We start from the raw sequence: 21355 nt of genomic DNA, 5'->3' as shown, positions 1-21355 counted from the left end.
CGGGTTCTGACATGCAACTAAGGAGAAGTTACCATTTTGTTTACCCTGTGTTCACTATTTAGATTACTACATGATAGAGGGGAAGAAGACAGACTTAAAGCTATCCATTGGCTTCAGCAACACTCTTTTGGTTATGGAGGCAGGGTTTTGGCTAATGCTCATATATATTGTCAAACCATCGCAAGATTTTATACTGAAAGACACCATGAATCTTTGCCTTGGCCCAAGGAGGTAGAACAAACATTAATTTCTCCTACATGCGAGCTGTCTTCTGCACCTACGTTAGGTTTACCCAATTACTAAACCTTTCATGCTTATTAAAAAGAAACTGATTGTCCATTACTCCTAATTTCTTAATACTGTCAATATCGACCGCAGGCATCAAAACAATAAAAATAAACAAACATTACAAAAACAATAGCAACAACAAAGCATCCACTGTTAGCGATACATTCAACAGCAATTCGGGAAAAAAGAGAATCCCTACTCTGAACAGTATTCAGAATACAAACACTCTGATTTTGGCCTCCAGAGCCCCCTTCACAGTCGAGGACGTTTCCTGCCGTATCCCATGGTAATCTGCCCAGCACTCTCAAATTTTAGAATATTTCTTGAGGCAGCCCCTGTGATGTAAATAGGATGTTCTAGGCCCAGGCAGCGGTCCAACCGCTCCCTCCAAGCCCCCAGTGAGGGAGCCAGAGGCTCCTTCCAGGCCCTTGAAATTTCACATTTAGCTACATTAAGGCGTAGCCACAGGAGTGCTTGCCAGTATCTATTCCCATCTATTCCATCTGAAATGTGCAATAAGGCACACCTTCGAAATCGTGGCAGGGTCTGGACCTACACTCCCTGAAAACAGTCAAAAACCCTGCTCCAGAAAGGGGAGAGAACGCACAGCCCCAAACTGTATACACAAACTCACCCATCTCAGTCTGACAGTGCAATCAGCTGGCAGGTGCAATAAGTCCCCTCTTCCACAACCTCTCCCTAGTGTACTAGATCCTGTGTAGATAGCGCAGCTAAATGAGACAGTACTGGGAAGCTATGGACGCCTCAAGAGGAGAGGCCAATGCCTTTGTCCAGTCATCTTCCTCCAGGGGGTGCAGACCGTGAACCCAAGCCTCCCAGGGGGATGGAAAGGTGTCTACAGCATTGACAAATAGAGAGCAGTATATGACTGATACCTTGTGTTGCTGAAAGTTGGTCAATAATATTTTGGATTCTAAGGGACTAAGGGCCATATGTACGAACACATTTTCCCATAGACACAAAATGGGTAAACCCCTTTGCTACATCTGGCCCTAAATTCTGGGATGTGCTCTGTGTGTGCGATATATGGTGTAAGCATGTGGCAAAGCTGTAGGTAGGTATAAAATTGGGTCTGACAAAGTTCAAACTCTTCCTGAAGAGCAGCAAATGATTTAATCAAGTTCCCATCGAGAACTTCTCCCAAACTGGAGATACCTATTAAATCCCAGCATCTGAAATCATGCAGCTCGGCCACCTGGGGCAGGGTGGGGCCTTCCCATAAGGGGCTGTCCCTGGTGAGCTGTACCCCCCTCTATTGAACCCCCCTCTCCCACCCTCCAAGCCTTTAGGAACACCCCGGTCACCAGGGGAATGTCCTGAGGGACCGAACCACCATATAACAAAGGCAATATAGTCTGTGAGTCCAGCGGCCACCCCTAAGAACCATAGACAGAGCTGCCAAAGCCCCCAAACCACCAGTCATTAAGGACAGTCAGTTGTGCAGCTCTATAATAGGACCGTGCATCTGGAGTGGCAATGCCACCATCATAAATGGAATTATAGCACTTGGAGAGAGCGATTTAGGATGGACCATAATCCCATAGAAAGACCCTGTGAAAGTGAAATTAAAACAGGAGAAGAGGGACGCAGGTATGGGAAATGAGAACATTTTGGGTCTGGTACAAAAAAGCTGGGAAAGGGCCATCACCTTAAAGATAGCAGATCTGCAGAGGAGAGAAAGGGTTCAAATCAGCCATCAGTCTATCTAACTGCAGTTGTAAATTTAGGGCCCATGCCTAGGCCTTGTACACAATAATATACACCCCCAAATATCGAAACCCCTGTGCAAGGACCTAGTGCTCCAACCACCAGGACGGCCTCGACAGGCCTCCACTCACCATATAAGCTGAGGACTTACTGGGATGCAATCGGAGCCCAGAGAATTTCCAAAATATATTCAGTATCTGGAATGCCCGCAGCCCCAAATTATGGAGGTTGGTGAAACAAAGTACACTTCATCCAGAAGAAGTGTGATAACTTTGTTTATTGGGATCTAAAGTTGCAAGGCTCAACCATAAAGAGGAAAGGAGAGCTCCACTCCATGCTGCCTCTTTCCACCGGACACCACTCGTTCTCCACATCCCTCACATTCCACACTGATGTCAAAGATGACATCAGAATGGAATACCACCCCCCTCCTTTATATACCAAAAAAACATTCATGAATGAGATAGTAACAAATGGGTGTACAAGAACCAAGGATAACAAAAGAAACATGTTTACAATTGACAGACTTTGAAAAACCCCAAATGAATTAAACAAAATAATTACACATAGTCTTTTAGATCAGCAGGACTTCACATTTTCCTGTTAACCTCCTTAGTGACCCACCAATGGGAATGTTGTCTTCTTCCTTTTGCGACTTGTCCTTCAGCTTCGCATCTTGTATAACTTTCCCATTATACACATCCACTCTATTAAGATTCCATACACAATGATCATCCGTTCTGATGGCATTGTTGAAAACTTTAATGACTCTCATTGGTGTAGATAACCTATTACCCCCAGACTGAAAATCGGGACGTTTTATCATAACTAAGTCACCCACATTTACCTCAGTCACTTTAACAGAATGGCTGTGATCAAAATAAATCTTGTGATTGTTCGCTTTGACATTTTCTCTTTCTTTCCACTTATTGTCTTCAACGGTTCGATTGCCATTCCCCAAAAATGCATTAACCCAAGATGGTTTGAGTATAGTATTGGGATGCCTACCCTGAAACAATTCAAAAGGAGACATACCTGTGGTTGTCTGAGGCATGAATCTGTATACTCCAATTCTTTTGGTTACTTCCTCCTGCCAATTCCTACCATCACATTTAGCTAAAGCAATTGTTTCTTTCAAAACTCTATTAAATCTCTCAACCATCCCATTGGATCCCGGATGATACAGGGCACATTTTTTGTGCTTTGTATCACACTCCCCAAGAAATGTTTCCATTTCTTTAGAAATCAGCTGCACCCCATTATCAGTAAGCAACATTTCAGGAACCCCTTCCCTTATGAACAGATCTTTCAAAAACTTTATGACATGTCCAGTTTCAACACCTCTGGAAAAACAAATTTCAGGCCAACGTGAAAACATATCCATCACAACTATAACATAGCTTTCTTGTCCACCAGTATGTATTGGCCCTAAAATATCTGATGCAATGTCTTTCCATGGTTTATCAGGGTGATCTCTTATCATCATCAGTTGAACTTTTTGGCTTCCTGCTTTTCTGACTCACAGCGCATTGCATACATTCTCTTACCAGGCGTTCAATGTGTACATCCATCCCTGGCCACCAATAGCTGAACCGTAGACTCTCCTTCGATTTAGAGATACCTAAATGACCCTCATGGGCTATGTTGAGCAAACCTTCCCGTAATTTGACCGGAGGGACTAGCCTCATACCACGTAAAAGCAAACCTTCCCTAGCGGCCATCTGATCCCTGACCAACCAAAAGTCCTTTCACAGATCTCCCTCTTGATTCTTGTGTGACCAACCATGACTTATCAGATCCATTACCTTTTGCAGAACAGCATCACCCTTAACCTCTTCACGCCATCTATCCTTCGAAATTGTTTCACAATCAAGTTCACACACAAAATTTGTATAATCCTCAAAGGTATCACTGTCAGTATGATTAGTCCTGTCCTCTCCCACTAACCTAGACAAGGTATCAGAAATTACATTTTCCACCCCAGGAATATATTTTACTTCAAAGTTGTACTCTTGTAAATCAATCACTCATCTGGATATTCTGGATAAAATAGAATCAATGCCCCTCTTATTGAAAACTTCACACAAAGGTTTGTGATCAGTCTTAAGCATGAACGTGGTCCTCCACAAAAATGTTTTACATTTTTTAACAGCCCAATGCACTGCAAGAGCTTCCCTTTCAATCACAGAATACCTGGATTCTGCAACTTTAAGGCTTCTAGACAAAAACATAATGGTATTATCTTGACCACACCCTTTCTGGTGTAAGACCGCCCCAAGACCTTTAAGGCTGGCATCAGTGGTAATTAATTAATTTTTCTTTGGATCGAAGTTTTTTAAGTTTAGGGGCTAGAGCCAACATTTTCTTGATCAATTCAAATTCCTTCCCACACTCCTCACTCCATGCAAAGTTTGTCCCCTTCTTTAAAAGACCTCTCAAGTTGTAGGTAACCTCAGCGAAGTTCTTAACGAACTTATGATAGTATCCCACCATCCCCAGAAAACGCATGAGTTCCTCCTTAGAAGCGGGAGGAACCATGTCTTGAACAGTATTAAGAAAATCAGCTTTCGGTATGACCCCATCACCTGTTATGGTGGGTCCGAGGTAGTCAATGGTCTCTGTACCAAATTTACATTTCTCAAACTTTTCAGTTAAATTGTGATCACACAACCTCTTCAAAACCTGCCTGACTCTTGAATCATGTTCATTCCTGTCCTTACCATACACTAAAATGTCGTCCTGGTACACACAAACCTCTTCCAAGGTATTCAAAACCTTTTCCATAACCCTTTGAAAAACAGAGTCATCTGAAATTAGCCCAAAAGGAAGACGAGTATATCTTAAACGTACCAAAGGGCATGATGAACGCAGTGAGATCCATAGACTTTTCATCCAGCTGAATATGATGAAAGGCTGATGCTAGGTCAACAGTATTGAACACTTTAGCATCTCCCTACATCATGAGTAATTGAGCAATGTTGGGTAAAGGGTACTTATCAACCACAACACATTTGTTCAGTTGTCTGAGCTCAATACATAATCTAAGAGAGCCAATTGTTCAATTCACACTGCACTTTCCCTCTTATGTTTACCGGAACACTCCTTACCTTGCTACAAACAGGCACAGAACTTGGACAAATTTTACTTTTGCGTCTATGATCCTTTAAACAACCCAATTCACATTTAAACACATTCGGGAATTCAGAAAGGAAAGCTTGTTGTACATCTAATCCATCTCTGCTGACTGTTGTACCACTGCATTGACGGGAAGTGTTTCTTTTAACACGATAGGATTATCAGACATAGGATCCAACATGACTCCTAAGTCCCTTTGGTTCCACCAACTAATAATACTATCACCCTTCTTCTACACATATACTTTGCCAGAGCTATAGCAATCCTTATGTTCAATTAAGCCTATGAAATATCCAGGTAATGGTATAAGTTCACCTCCATAGGCACATGGTTTAATGTCAAGTTTGAGCAACACAACAGTGTCTTTCAAATGAAGATTGAAGAAATTATTAGAGATAATAGTGATCTTGGCACCAGAATCAAAAAGAACTCTGGTTCTTTTGCCTTCAACCTGAATAAAATCAAGGGGGCCAACACAATTCCCAGTTCCTATTTGTAAGACAATTTGTCCACAATCACAATCCTCAGGGTACACATCCACAGTATCCTTAGTAATAACCTCACAGGCAGATTGTTTAGATTTTCTCATCTTACAAACTGAAAAGAAGTGACCCCGTTTCTTACAAAATGTACATACCGCATTTAGAGCGGGACAGCTTTTATCATTTGCAAAATGACCCAGTTTGTCACATCTGAAGCATCTCTTATCTCTAGTGGACCTCTAGTTATCCTTTTGTTTAACACCCAAAGAGGTACCAGTACTTTTGGCAACAGCACACACCTGATTGGACGTATCATTCTTGATTGCATCAACACATTTAAAAGAATGCTCAATTTTCTTAGCAATGGCAAGCACTTCTTCAAGAGGAGGTTCATCTCTGAGCCATAACTCCTCACATACTTTTTCGATGTGACAACCTAACATGAATTGATCTCTAATTAATACCCCAAATTTACAGGATGATGCAAGACATCTGAGATCTGTTACTTATTCTCAATACATTCACCTTCTCTTTGTAATCTTTTCCCAAAGTAATAGCGTTCTAAAATCGTGCTCACCTTGGGAAGATAGTGAATATCCAACTTGCGTATACAAGTTTCATACTCGTTAAGATCTATTGCTTCACTCTCTGGAATGTCCGGTAGATGATCAAACACTTCTTTACCCTCTGAGCCCAGACAGTGAAGTAATAGGGCAGTTCTCCTTTCAGCACTTAACGAAGTTCCACATACTTTTGCATAACGCTCAAATACTTTTTTCCATTTAGCCCATTTGATAGGCGGCTCACCAGGAGATGACAGAAAAAACGGAGGTGCTGGAACATTTTGCATGTTAGAGAGATTTTGTATAAACAAACAGGAGGGAGAATATTATGTACAGAATGTCATAGATCACAAGTAAAAAGTAATAAAACGTGTAGGAGGCTGGCCTGGTTTGTAGTGGGTACCAAGGGGTACTTACACTCTGCACCAGGTCCAGTTATCCCTTATTAGTGTAGAAGAGGTGTCTAGCAGCTTAGGCTGATAGAAAAGGGTAGCTTAGCAGAGCAGCTTAGGCTGAACTAGGAGACATGCAAAGCTCCCACTATACCACTAGTGTCATATGCACAATATCATAAGAAAACACAATACACAGATATACTAAAAATAAAGGTACTTTATTTTTATGACAATATGCCAAAAGCATCTCAGTGAGTACCCTCAGTATGAGGATAGCAAATATACACAAGATATATGTACACAATACCAAAAATATGCAGTAATAGCAATAGAAAGCAATGCAAGCAATGTACAGTCAAAATAGATTGCAATGAGAGCACATAGGTATAGGGGCAGCACAAACCATATACTCCAAAAGTGGAGTGCGAATCACGAATGGACCCCAAACCTATGTGACCTTGTAGAGGGTCACTGGGACTGTAAGAAAACAGTGAGGGTTAGAAAAATAGCCCACCCCAAGACCCTGAAAAGTGGGTGCAAAGTGCACCTAAGTTCCCCAGAGAGCACAGAAGTCTTGATAGGGGAATTCTGCAAGGAAGACCAACACCAGCAATGCAACGATGATGGATTTCCAGGCGAGAGTACCTGTGGAACAAGGGGACCAAGTCCAAGAGTCACACTCAAGTCGTGAGTGGGCAGATGCCCAAGAAATGCCAGCCGAGGGTGCAAAGAAGCTGCCACCGGATGGTAGAAGCTGTGGATTCTGCAAGAATGAAGAGGACTAGGAACTTCCCCTTTGGAGGATGGATGTCCCACGTTGTGAAGAAGCTTGCCGAGGTGTTTCCGTGCAGAAAGACCGCAAACAAGCCTTGCTAGCTGCAAGGGTCGCGGTTAAGGTTTTTGGATGCTGCTGTGGCTCAGGAGGGACCAGGATGTCGCCAATTGCGTGAGGAGACAGAGGGGGCGCCCAGTAAGACAAGGAGCCCACTCAGAAGCAAGCAGCTCCTGCAGAAGTAACAGAACAGGCACTATGAAGAAGAGTGAACCGGAGCTCACCCGAAGTCACAAAAGAAGGTCCCACGATGCCGGAGGACACCTCAGGAGGTCGTGCACTGAAGGTTAGAGTGTCGGGGATCCAGGCTTGGCTGTGCACAAAGGAAATCCTGGAAGAGTGCACAGGAGCCGGAGCAGCTGCAAATCACGCGATACCCAGCAATGCAGTCTAGCGTGGTGAGGCAAGGACTTACCTCCACCAAACTTGGACTGAAGAGTCACTGGACTGTGGGAGTCACTTGGACAGAGTTGCTGACTTCCAGGGACCACGCTCATCGTGCTGAGAGGGGACCCAGAGGACCGGTGATGCAGTCTTTTGGTGCCTGCGGTTGCAGGGGGAAGATTCCGTCGACCCACGGGAGATTTCTTCGGAGCTTCTAGTGCAGAGAGGAGGCAGACTACCCCCACAGCATGCACCACCAGGAAAATAGTCGAGAAGGCGGCCGGATCAGCGATACAAGGTTGCAGTAGTCGTCTTTGCTACTTTGTTGCGGTTTTGCAGGCGTCCAGAGCAGTCAGCAGTCGATTCCTTGGCAGAAGGTGAAGAGAGAGATGCAGAGGAACTCTGATGAGCTCTTGCATTCGTTACCTAAAGAATTCCCCAAAGACGAGACCCTAAATAGCCAGAAAAGGAGGTTTGGCTACCTAGGAAGGAGGATAGGCTAGCAACACAGGTAAGAGCCTATCAGAAGGAGTCTCTGACATCACCTGCTGGCCCTGGCCACTCAGAGCAGTCCAGTGTGCCAGCAGCACCTCTGTTTCCAAGATGGCAGAGGTCTGGAGCACACTGGAGGAGCTCTGGGCACCTCCCAGGGGAGGTGCAGGTCAGGGGAGTGGTCACTCCCCTTTCCTTTGTCCAGTTTCGTGCCAGAGCAGGGCTGGGGGATCCCTGAACCGGTGGAGACTGGCTTATGCAGAGATGGGCACCATCTGTGCCCATTAAAGCATTTCCAGAGGCTGGGGGAGGCTACTCCTCCCCAGCCCTGACACCTTTTTCCAAAGGGAGAGGGTGTAACACCCTCTCTCTGAAGAAGTCCTTTGTTCTGCCTTCCTGGGCCAAGCCTGGCTGGACCCCAGGAGGGCAGAAACCTGTCTGAGGGGTTGGCAGCAGTTGCAGTGAAACCCCGGGAAAGGTAGTTTGGCAGTACCCGGTTCTGTGCTAGAGACTCGGGGGATCATGGAATTGTCTCCCCAATGCCAGAATGGCATTGGTGTGACAATTCCATGATCTTAGACATGTTACATGGCCATGTTCGGAGTTACCATTGTGACGCTATACATAGGTAGTGACCTATGTATAGTGCACGCATGTAATGGTGTACCCACACTCACAAAGTCTGGGGAATTTGCCCTGAACGATGTGGGGGCACCTTGGCTAGTGCCAGGGTGCCCACACACTAAGTAACTTAGCACCCAACCTTTACCAGGTAAAGGTTAGACATATAGGTGACTTATAAGTTACTTAAGTGCAGTGGTAAATGGCTGTGAAATAACGTGGACGTTATTTCACTCAGGCTGCAGTGGCAGGCCTGTGTAAGAATTGTCAAAGCTCCCTATGGGTGGCAAAAGAAATGCTGCAGCCCACAGGGATCTCCTAGAACCCCAATACCCTGGGTACCTCAGTACCATATGCTAGGGAATTATAAGGGTGCTCCAGTATGCCAATGTGAATTGGTGAAATTGGTCACGAGCCTGTTAGTGACAATTTGGAAAGTAATGAGAGAGCAATTTCTTTATCTAAGTCAAATGCTTCCCTGTCTAGATCCATCTGTTGCTTTTTCAGCTTCAGCCTGGACTCTTCCACTCTCAATCTATTGAGTTCCCTTTCTAACACTCTGTCATCAGGGTGGGTGGGTTGGGCATGCTTAGACACAGAAGAAAGGTGTGAATGGACAGAGGGAGACCAGTCACTAACAGATGGCACTCTAACAACCTGGCCTAAAGGAGTAATCTCCCTACTGTGATGAGAACTCACATAAGTACCAGCCCTGCTAGGTGGCCTGCTAAGGGGCAGGTTGGAAAGAATACCATCTAACATTCTTATTGGGGCTGCCCCAGAATCAGAATGTGAACCATCTGCTAATTTCTCACCTGATGTGCCAGCTAAGGCCTTATCATTTTCTATGAGCATATTAACTAACAATTCTCTAGAGGGATTCTTCCCTACCCCTAAACCTCTATCAATGCAGAGACTCCTTGCACCTTTCCAGCTAAGGTGGTCATAAGCAGTGCTGGTCAGATCCAGAGTTTGACCTGTACCAGACATGATAGAAAAAGGTTTAAGGGACAGAAAAAGAAAGAAAAAGTTTCAGAACTTTTTAAAGAACAGGAAAAAAAGTTTTTCAACTTTTTAGAACTTTTTGAAAGTTTTAGAGGTACTTTTCAGCACTTAGCAATAGAGTAAGAAGAGAAAAGCAAACCTTTTTGGTTAGGTGTACATACACTGAAATTATTTTGTATATTTTTCTCTTATGAAAAGTACAAAATGACAAAGTGGTAAGTAGTTGCAAGTACTTATCCCACCGCTGCACAACCAATGTAGGAGGCTGGCCTGGTTTGTAGTGGGTACCAAGGGGTACTTACACTTTGCACCAGGTCCAGTTATCCCTTATTAGTGTAGAAGAGGTGTCTAGCAGCTTAGGCTGATAGAAAAGGGTAGCTTAGCAGAGCAGCTTAGGCTGAACAAGGAGACATGCAAAGCTCCCACTATACCACTAGTGTCATATGCACAATATCATAAGAAAACACAATACACAGATATACTAAAAATAAAGGTACTTTATTTTTATGACAATATGCCAAAAGTATCTCAGTGAGTACCCTCAGTATGAGGATAGCAAATATACACAAGATATATGTACACAATACCAAAAATATGCAGTAATAGCAATAGAAAGCAATGCAAGCAATGTACAGTCACAATAGATTGCAATGAGAGCACACAGGTATAGGGGCAGCACAAACCATATACTCCAAAAGTGGAATGTGAATCACGAATGGACCCCAAACCTATGTGACCTTGTAGAGGGTCGCTGGGACTGTAAGAAAACAGTGAGGGTTAGAAAAATAGCCCACCCCAAGACCCTGAAAAGTGGGTGCAAAATGCACCTAAGTTCCCCAGAGAGCACAGAAGTCGTGATAGGGGAATTCTGCAAGGAAGACCAACACCAGCAATGCAACAATGATGGATTTCCAGGCGAGAGTACCTGTGGAACAAGGGGACCAAGTCCAAGAGTCACACTCAAGTCGTGAGTGGGCAGATGCCCAAGAAATGCCAGCTGAGGGTGCAAAGAAGCTGCCACTGGATGGTAGAAGCTTTGGATTCTGCAAGAACGAAGAGGACTAGGAACTTCCCCTTTGGAGGATGGATGTCCCACGTCGTGAAGAAGCTTGCAGAGGTGTTTCTGTGCAGAAAGACCGCAAACAAGCCTTGCTAGCTGCAAGGGTTGCGGTTAGGGTTTTTGTATGCTGCTGTGGCCCAGGAGGGACCAGGATGTCGCCAATTGTGTGAGGAGACAGAGGGGGCGCCCAGCAAGACAAGGAGCCCACTCAAAAGCAAGCAGCATCTGCAGAAGTGCCGGAACAGGCACTACAAAGAAGAGTGATATGGAGCTCACCCGAAGTCACAAAAGAAGGTCCCACGACGCCGGAGGACAACTCAGGAGGTTGTGCACTGCAGGTTAGAGTGTTGGGGACCCAGGCTTGACTGTGCACAAAGGAAATCCTGGAAGAGTGCACAGGAGCCGGAGCAGCTGCAAATCACGCGGTACCCAGCAATGCAGTCTAGCGTGGTGAGGCAAGGACTTACCTCCACCAAACTTGGACTGAAGAGTCACTGGACTGTGGGAGTCACTTGGACAGAGTTGCTGAGTTCAAGGGACCATGCTCGTTGTGCTGAGAGGGGACCCAGAGGACCGGTGATGCAGTCTTTTGGTGCCTGCGGTTGCAGGGGGAAGATTCCGTCGACCCACGGGAGATTTTTACGGAGCTTCTAGTGCAGAGAGGAGGCAGACTACCCCCACAGCATGCACCACCAGGAAAACAGTCGAGAAGGTGGCCGGATCAGCGATACAAGGTTGCAGTAGTCGTCTTTGCTACTTTGTTGCGGTTTTGCAGGCATCCAGAGCAGTCAGCGGTCGATTCCTTGGCAGAAGGTGAAGAGAGAGATGCAGAGGAACTCTGATGAGCTCTTGCATTCATTATCTAAAGAATTCCCCAAAGCAGAGACCCTAAATAGCCAGAAAAGGAGGTTTGGCTACCTAGGAAGGAGGATAGGCTAGCAACACAGGTAAGAGCCTATCAGAAGGAGTCTCTGACGTCACCTGCTGGCCCTGGCCACTCAGAGCAGTCCAGTGTGCCAGCAGCACCTCTGTTTCCAAGATGGCAGAGGTCTGGAGCACACTGGAGGAGCTCTGGGCACCTCCCAGGGGAGGTGCAAGTCAGGGGAGTGGTCACTCCCCTTTCCTTTGTCCAGTTTCGCGCCAGAGCAGGGCTGGGGGATCCTGAACCGGTGTAGACTGGCTTATGCAGAGATGGGCACCATCTGTGCCCATCAACGCATTTCCAGAGGCTGGGGGAGGCTACTCCTCCCCAGCCCTGACATCTTTTTCCAAAGGGAGAGGGTGTAACACCCTCTCTCTGAGGAAGTCCTTTGTTCTGCCTTCCTGGGCCAAGCCTGGCTGGACCCCAGGAGGGCAGAAACCTGTCTGAGGGGTTGGCAGCAGCAGCAGCTGCAGTGAAACCCCGGGAAAGGTAGTTTGGCAGTACCCTGGTCTGTGCTAGAGACTCGGGGATCATGGAATTGTCACCCCAATGCCAGAATGGCATTGGGGTGACAATTCCATGATCTTAGACATGTTACATGGCCATGTTCGGAGTTACCATTGTGACGCTATACATAGGTAGTGACCTATGTATAGTGCACACGTGTAATGGTGTCCCCGCACTCACAAAGTCTGGGGAATTTGCCCTGAATGATGTGGGGGCACCTTGGCTAGTGGCAGGGTGCCCACACACTAAGTAACTTAGCACCCAACCTTTACCAGGTAAAGGTTAGACATATAGGTGACTTATAAGTTACTTAAGTGCAGTGGTAAATAGCTGTGAAATAACGTGGACGTTATTTCACTCAGGCTGCAGCGGCAGGCCTGTGTAAGAATTGTCAGAGCTCCCTATGGGTGGCAAAAGAAATGCTGCAGCCCATAGGGATCTCCTGGAACCCCAATACCCTGGGTACCTCAGTACCATATACTAGGGAATTATAAGGGTGTTCCAGTATGCCAATGTGAATTGGTGAAATTGGTCACTAGCCTGTTAGTGACAATTTGGAAAGTAATGGGAGAGCAAAACCACTGAGGTTCTGGTTAGCAGAGCCTCAGTGAGACAGTTAGTCATCACACAGGGAACACATACAGGGCGCACTTATGAGCACTGGGGCCCTGGCTGGCAGGGTCTCAGTGACACATACAACTAAAACAACATATATACAGTGAAATATGGGGGTAACATGCCAGGCAAGATGGTACTTTTCTACAAAATGTAACTACCTAACAAGATTAAAGTAGTGCACATCAGCAATGTGCGTGAAACAGTAGTTCAAATGCTGTATAAACCAGTAAGATAGAAAGAAAGAAAAAATATAAACAATTAATGTTGGGCACATCGGCGAGGTGGCTAAATTGTAAGCATGTTAAGGAAGCTCGATGTTGAAGCTGTGCACATCAACGATGTGCCAAGGTTGTACAAGATCAAATCCTTCGTACTGTAAAATAAAGAGTTAAAGTCAGAACTCCAAAATGATGCAAAGAATCCAAAATAACAACGTCGTGAAGCTGAGCACATCAGCGATGTGCCAAGGTTGTGAAAGATCAATTCCTTTGTGCTGTAATGTAAAGAGTTTAAGTCAAAACTCCACAATGATGCAAAATAACAAAGTCACCAACACACGAAGAATTATAGGCTTTGAAGAGCTGACTTTGAAGAACTGAAAGTACAGCTCGTGTTACAGCATTTTCTTCCTTACGCGCAGGAACTCATAGAAACACACTCTTTCTCCCCCGTATACAAGGAGAGAAAATTGCGTGTCCTAAGTTGTTATGGCAACCGCTGAATCAAAATACTGAGCATAGAATCGTCCGTGCAAAGGGAAATGTTTCCAGAGAGACCGGCACTCGCCAGGAAGTGGTTGCTAGGGAGGCCGGGACGCGTCAGAACGTGGTTGCCTAGGCGATAATCCTCACACCTTAGGCAAACCAAAACAAGCAACCAACCGTTAAAAAACTTAAGGAGATCGCCGACAACGCTAAATAACTTAAAGAAAAGTCATACCGGGCCCGAGCAGGTCCAGAGGCACATGAAAAGACGCACACATCCAGGAAAGTCGAACCTTTAAGAATGAAGGCACCTCCAAACAGCGTGTTGACGAATGCGGTTAATGTAACTATGTTGAGCCTTGAACGAATCCCATCCTCATCACCAGTGAAACAAAGTACACTTCATCCAGAAGAAGTGTGATAACTTTGTTTATTGAGATCTGAAGTTGCAAGGCTCAACCATAAAGAGGAAAGGAGAGCTCCACTCCGCGCTTCCTCTCGCCACCGGACACCGCACGTTCTCCATGTCCCTCGCATTCCACGCTGATGTCAAAGATGACATCAGAATGGAATACCACAGTTGGTCAGGAAGAGGAGCACATAATTGGCATACAACACAATCCTCTCCGTCATCCCTGGCCCCCATTTAAACCCCTGCAGCTGTGCACCCACACCGACCCATTTAACCAGAGGTTCTATTGTCAAAGCAAAAAGGAGTGGGGCGAGTGGCTCACTCACCATATCCTGAGCGAACAGCTTAGTGTAAAAGGGTTTCACATAACTAAAAAGCAGGGCCCAAAATTCATCCGGGTCAGGAGAGAGAACGGAAATGGCCAAGCGACTGAGTAAAAGGTCTTACAGAAGTCCACTTGTAAGAGCACACTTTTGGCATGGTGACTCTGCAAGAGAGCAATAGCATTGCACACTTGCCGTATGCTATGCCTCGTAGCATGGCCAGGCATGGAATCTGAGTGATCTGGCCAGACCAAGGTGGACATGACCTTGGTCAGCCTATTAGCTATAACTTGGCCCACACCTTGAACTCGATGTTTAAAAGCCAAATTGGGCGATAAGACCCGCAGCACTCTGGTGGGTTGACGTGGCTTGAGAATAACTATGATATCTGCCATCCTAAGGCACATGGGCAACAGCTTTCCCTTCAGGGCCTCCTACAAAACTTCCAACAAGTGGGGGTTTGTGAGAGCCCCGGTGGCCCTGGAAATTGCAGCCAGGAGACTGTCCTGGCTTGGCGACTTCCCCAGTCAGAGCTGCATCAAGGCCACCCCTAGTTTCTCCTCTGTAATATCCAACTCCAAGGACTCCCTGTCTTATGACGAGAAAGTTTGGGCAGGGAGATCACGGACAAATGACTCCACTTCAAAGGGGCTCTCAAAATCCTGGCAGGCATATAGTGCACTATGGTAACCAGCAGAGACACCGGCAATCAGCCCCTTTCCGGACACACTTTCACCCTGGGCATTTAAGACACAGGGAATGGGGTCCTGCGAGAATGCGGCAGAGCAAAGCCAATGAAGGATTTTTCCTGGATTTAATTCCCCATTGGTAAATGCAACTCTGAGTTGCCGTCCATGCCCAGTGTTCCTCCTCCATCAGGGTTTGAAGTAGGGCGGTTCCAGTGTGCAGCGAGTCCCGAAGGACCGCCAGAGCCAGGGAGGCCAAATATTGAGGCACCAGCTCAAGACGTCTTGCCTTTAACTCCTCCACTTCTGCATCAGTGCGGCAGCACAAAAGCTATTGATAAAACCCTGCATTGTGGCCTTGCATGCCTCCCATAGGAGCCCAGGGTATTCGGCTATACCTGCATTATTGTTAAGGTATTCGTGGGAAGCGTCATGAAGGCCACCTTAAACTGTGTGTCTAACAGGGTCCTATTACTCAGCCGCCACGAAGGTGCCCCCTATTGCCACCCACAACTCAACCAGTGAGTGGTTTCACAGTCTGCATGGTCTAATGTGCACTTTGCTGATCATATACCCTGGGCTTTGGGCATAAGGAAATAGTCAAGCCGAGAAAAGGTCTTGTGTATCTGCATGAAAATGGCTTTTTTTAAAGTACAAAATTAAAATTGAGATGAATCTCAATTTGGTTTTCAGACTAAATACAGTAACATTGATTCCTTAACTTATATTGTACCACTAAATACAAATTAGTGGAAACCATTCAGAAAGGGACCCCCTTCCCCTTTGTGAATGCTGACAACAATTTTTTTTGTTTGGTCCATGGGACCACTGCCTGCTCCTAAAAATGTTTGCAATATGAACCAATTTCTTTAAAAAACACATCCCCTTTTAGGAAAATGGGCTGCATTCACGAAAAAGATGGCTTTACATGAAGGCAATAACAGACATGGTGGTCTGTTGACCACAGCAGGCCACCATGCTTGTGACTCTTAATAATCATAGTGGGTCTCGATTTGTGACCTACCTTATGTATATCAATGAGGTAGGTCGAATTGCATTCCACTATGAATCAGCATTTTAAGAACCAACCTACTGAAACATCGGTTGGTTCACAAAATACCAATGCATTTGGTAGAAGTCAGTGTGGAAATTGCACTCACTTCTTCCATACTCCTTCTAGTAGATTCCTAATAAGAGATCCCAAATTGCAAATCGTCATTTCATGCAATTTACTATTTCTTATTAGGAATCTTTGTACATCAGAGCCTTTGTTCCCTGGTTTTGGTCGCCCAGCTGATAAAGAGTGACAATGGTACGCCTCTTCTCCACAGGCCCTGACCAGATCATTATGTCTGGATCATCCTTATCTGTGTCTTTATCCGTGTCGGAATCACCCATCTCATCATCTGTATCTCCCAGATTTGTGATTTGTATTGGAAAGGAAATACTGGAGGTGGACGGTTGGTTAGGGACCTTTTTTGACGGAGAGTCAGAATCAACGTTGACATTGTCTGTTTTCCTTTTCCTGGACTTGGAGGGGGTAGCGGTGGAAAGTAAACGTTTGACAGAGGCCTCAAATGTCTTTGAAAAATCAGAAATTGAGGAGGAGATCGCTTTCTGGACCGAGTCCTGAATAAAAGAGTCTAAATCCTCTTTAAATTGTTGAGCCTCTTCATCTGCAGAGTAATTTTCCATGGCAAAAGGAAATATTTCTAATAGTCTCGGTAAATTTTTGAAGTATATATGATTAGCCTGCACTAGAGCAAAGATAATTAAATAATTAAATAATTCCTTGTGGGAAAAAACGAGAAAAGTTGAAAAAGGGTGTGTGTCAGGAGCTTTGGAATCGGAAAAACGGCAGCGCTAACAAACGCGGAAGTAACTGAGGAAAGAGAAACGCTCACTGATACAGGGTTATTATTGTTGTTAAAGGCGGTCGCGCTAATAAAAGCGTGACCGCAATGCCGCGAGTGAACAGAAAATAGCTGTTCTGACCCGCGGTAGGGAAGACGCTGAGAGTGCTGAGCCGGCTCGCGTTTAACAATGAAAAACGCAGCCGTGCATAGCGCGCGCCCCAGGCGTTCACTTTAGAACGTTGGGGACGCGATAAAGGAAACCAATAAACGGCAAAAGGAGAAGAATAAACGGACCCGAGTCAAGAAAAGGGTTGGTAACAGGGAAATGTACATTAAAATAAAGGCACAAGGAAACCATATAATGTGAAACACACCAAATAAACATACAAAAGGCAAATAGACACATGAGTAGAAAGATAGTACTTATCTTGACTGCGAGCAACAAGAAAAGAGGACTTGTTGCTCTCAGCCAATATGTTTATACTCACCTGTGACTCTGATTGGTTACTCACTGTATGACATATTTTAGTAGTTTTCCCAGCTGGGTTTGCTGGAATTTGTAGTTTTTTCTTGGCTGCTGTTCAAATTAAAGCAAGAGAAGATAGCATAATACTCGCCTCCGTGTGTTTAATAAAATCAAGACTTTCCTTCACTAAAGCTAAGAAAATCTCCATTTTACTGTGTTTACCACCCTGACTCCTCTGAGAGGAAGAAAACGTTAAATGATACTCTAAAGAACACGATAGCCATAATTTGTAGTGAAACAGGGCTTATGTGATCCCATGTTCTTCCTTTGGTTCCCTGGTCAATTCTAGCTACTCCTTCTTAAAAGCTAAGCTACATCTGCATGAAATTGGTATGTCACCTCAATATACTCCCATCTACCTCTATGAAGTCTCCACCTTTACTTGATTAAGACTTCAATGATGATATGACAGCAATATTGCAAAGCACTGATTCATTGTGTCAACATCTTCCCTTTTGAAATAATAGGTGTGCATCCCACCTGTCCAAACAAAGCTTAACACCACCTGAAGTGAATCTACTGGGTCCATTTAAAGATCCAACAGTGGCAGTCGGTGCTCGAATCCTACTAACAAGGCCGTTCCCTCAGAGTTTGACAATGCAACTGTTCACATCCCACTCTTACCTAGGGACTTTTGTTTTCCTGACAAGCAATATTTCATGCCTAATTGTTCACTTTGCCAGCAATGCTTATGGACTAGGATGTCAAACTAGAAATGGCAGCACCTATGTAAGCCTAATTGAATGTGACTTCTACCACCCAGCCCAGTCCAGTTCTGTTGCCCTAATTCTTTGAACTCTCATGAAGGGTACTCTGCAATCATAATGTCTGCTCTAATTAGCCTGGAGTATACTTCTTTGTGGCAACAGGGCCTATACCAAGTGGCTGAAGGACTGGTCTGACTCATGTTTTCCTGCTTATGTTATATCTGCAATAGGTCACACTCTAGCTAATCTTCACCCCCTCCATAAGAGACTACCCAGGGAGATTTCACAGACTGTCCACTTCTTGGCCATCCTTTTTTCCTAGTTATGGAGTCTACAAACTCCAAACAACTAGCTAAAGTACAGTAGGAGCTGGCAAACTCAACTGCTATAGCCCTTGGTTGATCTCTGAATAACGGGAAGCACAAGTTGTAATTCTTTTAATGCGGGGAATTAATCCTGTAAATCAGTTCAGTTCTGGAGTAGAGGATGCAAGGAGCATAGATGCTATTTAAAGCAGCGGTCCAAAAAGTGTCTGGCTTGAATTAGCACCAGCACTCCTTGACCCTTCTAGCCCAGTACGTAACGTGCTCTATGGCACTGACTCAGACTCACCAAGCACCACACAAGTAATCCCCTGTGGGTCTGCAGTACATTCAGCCCATATACAAACACAGGCACCTGCAAGAGCATGCACAACTCGGATCTACACCTACCATCTGGTACATCGACGGCCAGACTCTTGTTTTGGGCAGGGATTTGATCCAAAGTTTCCACACTAGCTACTAAAGAGCTCAATCACAGCAATCAGTGGTATCACTGTGCCGAAGAACACCTTCACAACCAGTCCCCAGGGGTTGAAATTCATCCACGAAGACATGAAAAAGGGGCAGATATTTTATCACACACAAGGGTTACCCAGTACTGGACTATTTTACATCCTCTTCGAACTACAGACATTACTGGCTCTGATTTGGGCATCTTTCTGGACTAAAGAAAAATCAAAGCATCAAGACCTTTCAAACCGAGGCTGCTATCTAATAACCGACATTACCCACATCCTTATAAAATTGGGTCCAGAAAAAACTTTATACAATAGTGTTGACTATTAATCTCTTTTTTTAGTTTGCATATTGCTAAACATGCGTGCTCACAATTATTTTCTGAAGGAGTGTGGCTACCCTTTCACATGTTTTTTTTTTACAGCGCCAAATATTTTTCAACTTCTGCATCATGTAAAGTGCCTTTTATTATGGTGTTTGTGTTAAAATGAGTCCAGTATCTTATTTTGTAAATGTGGCCATACAGACATTAATGGTCTTGAAGATGTGTTTCCAAGCTTAAAACAGTCCCAGGGCTGAATCCAGAGAATGATCTTTGCAAATTAGGCTCCATGGTCTGAATGCTATCTTAATCCACAGGAAAACCTTTGTGAATCATGTTCTACTTTGTGCGAGTTCTAATTAAAATGAGAATATTGTTGCTACATTACACTAATGCCCCGCCACCCCCCACTTCGCTGTGATTAAAGGCTGTTTCTGCCACTTCTCTTTCCCGCCCTCGTTCGTTTGCGTCAGCCAACCTTTTAATATTTTCTCCTGCGCCCCTGTCTTTAACAAAATCAAGATCCTGGCTGATCCCTTTATTAGAGCGCACAGCCCCTTTTAAGGTCCCAATGAATTGCTCCTGAGATTACTTAACCCTATTAGGCAGAGACTAGTTATCTATCTAATGTTGTTTGCCTACAGAAGCACATTAATGTAATGGGCGGTAGTTAACCAAATTGGATAAATGGCCAGCATCCAAGCCGCATATGAGGTCATTGTCAGGCGCCTTTGAGATTTTGCTCTCGTTCTGTAAAGTGGATGGTGCATGGGTGTAATGTGCAGTTCATTACAGGATGGCCTTTTGTGAAGACTTGACTAATGGAACTCAAAGAAAATACTGCCAGGCAATGTCAAAAGCAGGTTCTTTCGTGGGCCAGATTATATTTAGGAGCTAAAAGGGTCTGGTTTAGAAAGAGGTTAGTGCATGTGCTTTCAGCCTGCAGGTTATAAGCTTGTGTTTTAGCACATTGTTGGTCGCCCTGTAATATTTTCTACATTAGTCTCACTTAAAGGACTAGGGACCAAGTTACTAAAAGAGGCATAAATATCGGCCCTCGTCAGTCACACAAACTTCTTCTTTTTAAGTGACACCTATTTGGAGATTTACTAATCTTCGCTTGCCAAACAAAAGTTTCTTCTGTCACAAAAAACTGTTATAATTGTATGGCACTCAAACACACACCAGTTCTCCTAGCCCTACTTTTGTGTATTTGATGCACTGAATAAACTACATTACTTGTGCCCTGGTTTTTGGTGCGATAACCCACCTGATGAAACCCAACACAGCAGAGTTCGAAATTTATTGGGTGCCTTAAACAGCACTTAATACTAGTTTTGTCCTGAAAATGGGGCATAACATGCAGCCTTTAGTACATATCGCACAAGAATCTGCAGGTTTTGACATATTCGAGAACATTTTCCCAGGGAAAATTTCTGAAGCGCTTTTGCAGCAAAACTCGAAATTCTGATCTATGATAGCCCTCCACATCCGTGGATGCACAGAACCACCAGACAAAAGGCTGGAGCTGCTACAAGGACAGGCAGGACACATTTCACTGACAATCAAAATTTTGCCTCCTATCCCCAAAGCCCTCCTCATTGGGTGCTGTGTATGAAATGTTGGTGATTAGCCAACCCTGCTCCTTATTGGCCTTGCAGCACCACGCTCAGCAACAATCGCGCTACTAATACTCGATCCCTACACGTTCTCACCTGGTGGCAATGCAGCACTTTAGGTAGTATTAGAGATTTAGCACTTGTTTAGTACACTCAGGCCTATATTTATACTTTTTTTTGCGCCACATTTGCATCATTTTTGTGACGCAAAAGCGAAGCAAACTTACAAAATGCAACAGGGGCATATTTATACTCTGCACCGAATTTGCGTCATTTTTGTTTACTCTAATTCAGTGCAAAACTAACTCCATATTTATACTTTGGTGCTAGACCCGTCCAGTACCACATTTATGGAGTTAAAGTCATTTTTCAGAAGTGGAAACCTACCT

Source organism: Pleurodeles waltl, chromosome 1_2 (genome assembly GCF_031143425.1).
Source record: "Pleurodeles waltl isolate 20211129_DDA chromosome 1_2, aPleWal1.hap1.20221129, whole genome shotgun sequence".
Classification (NCBI taxonomy): Eukaryota; Metazoa; Chordata; class Amphibia; order Caudata; family Salamandridae; genus Pleurodeles; species Pleurodeles waltl.
Note: the sequence above shows the minus strand (reverse complement) of the source record.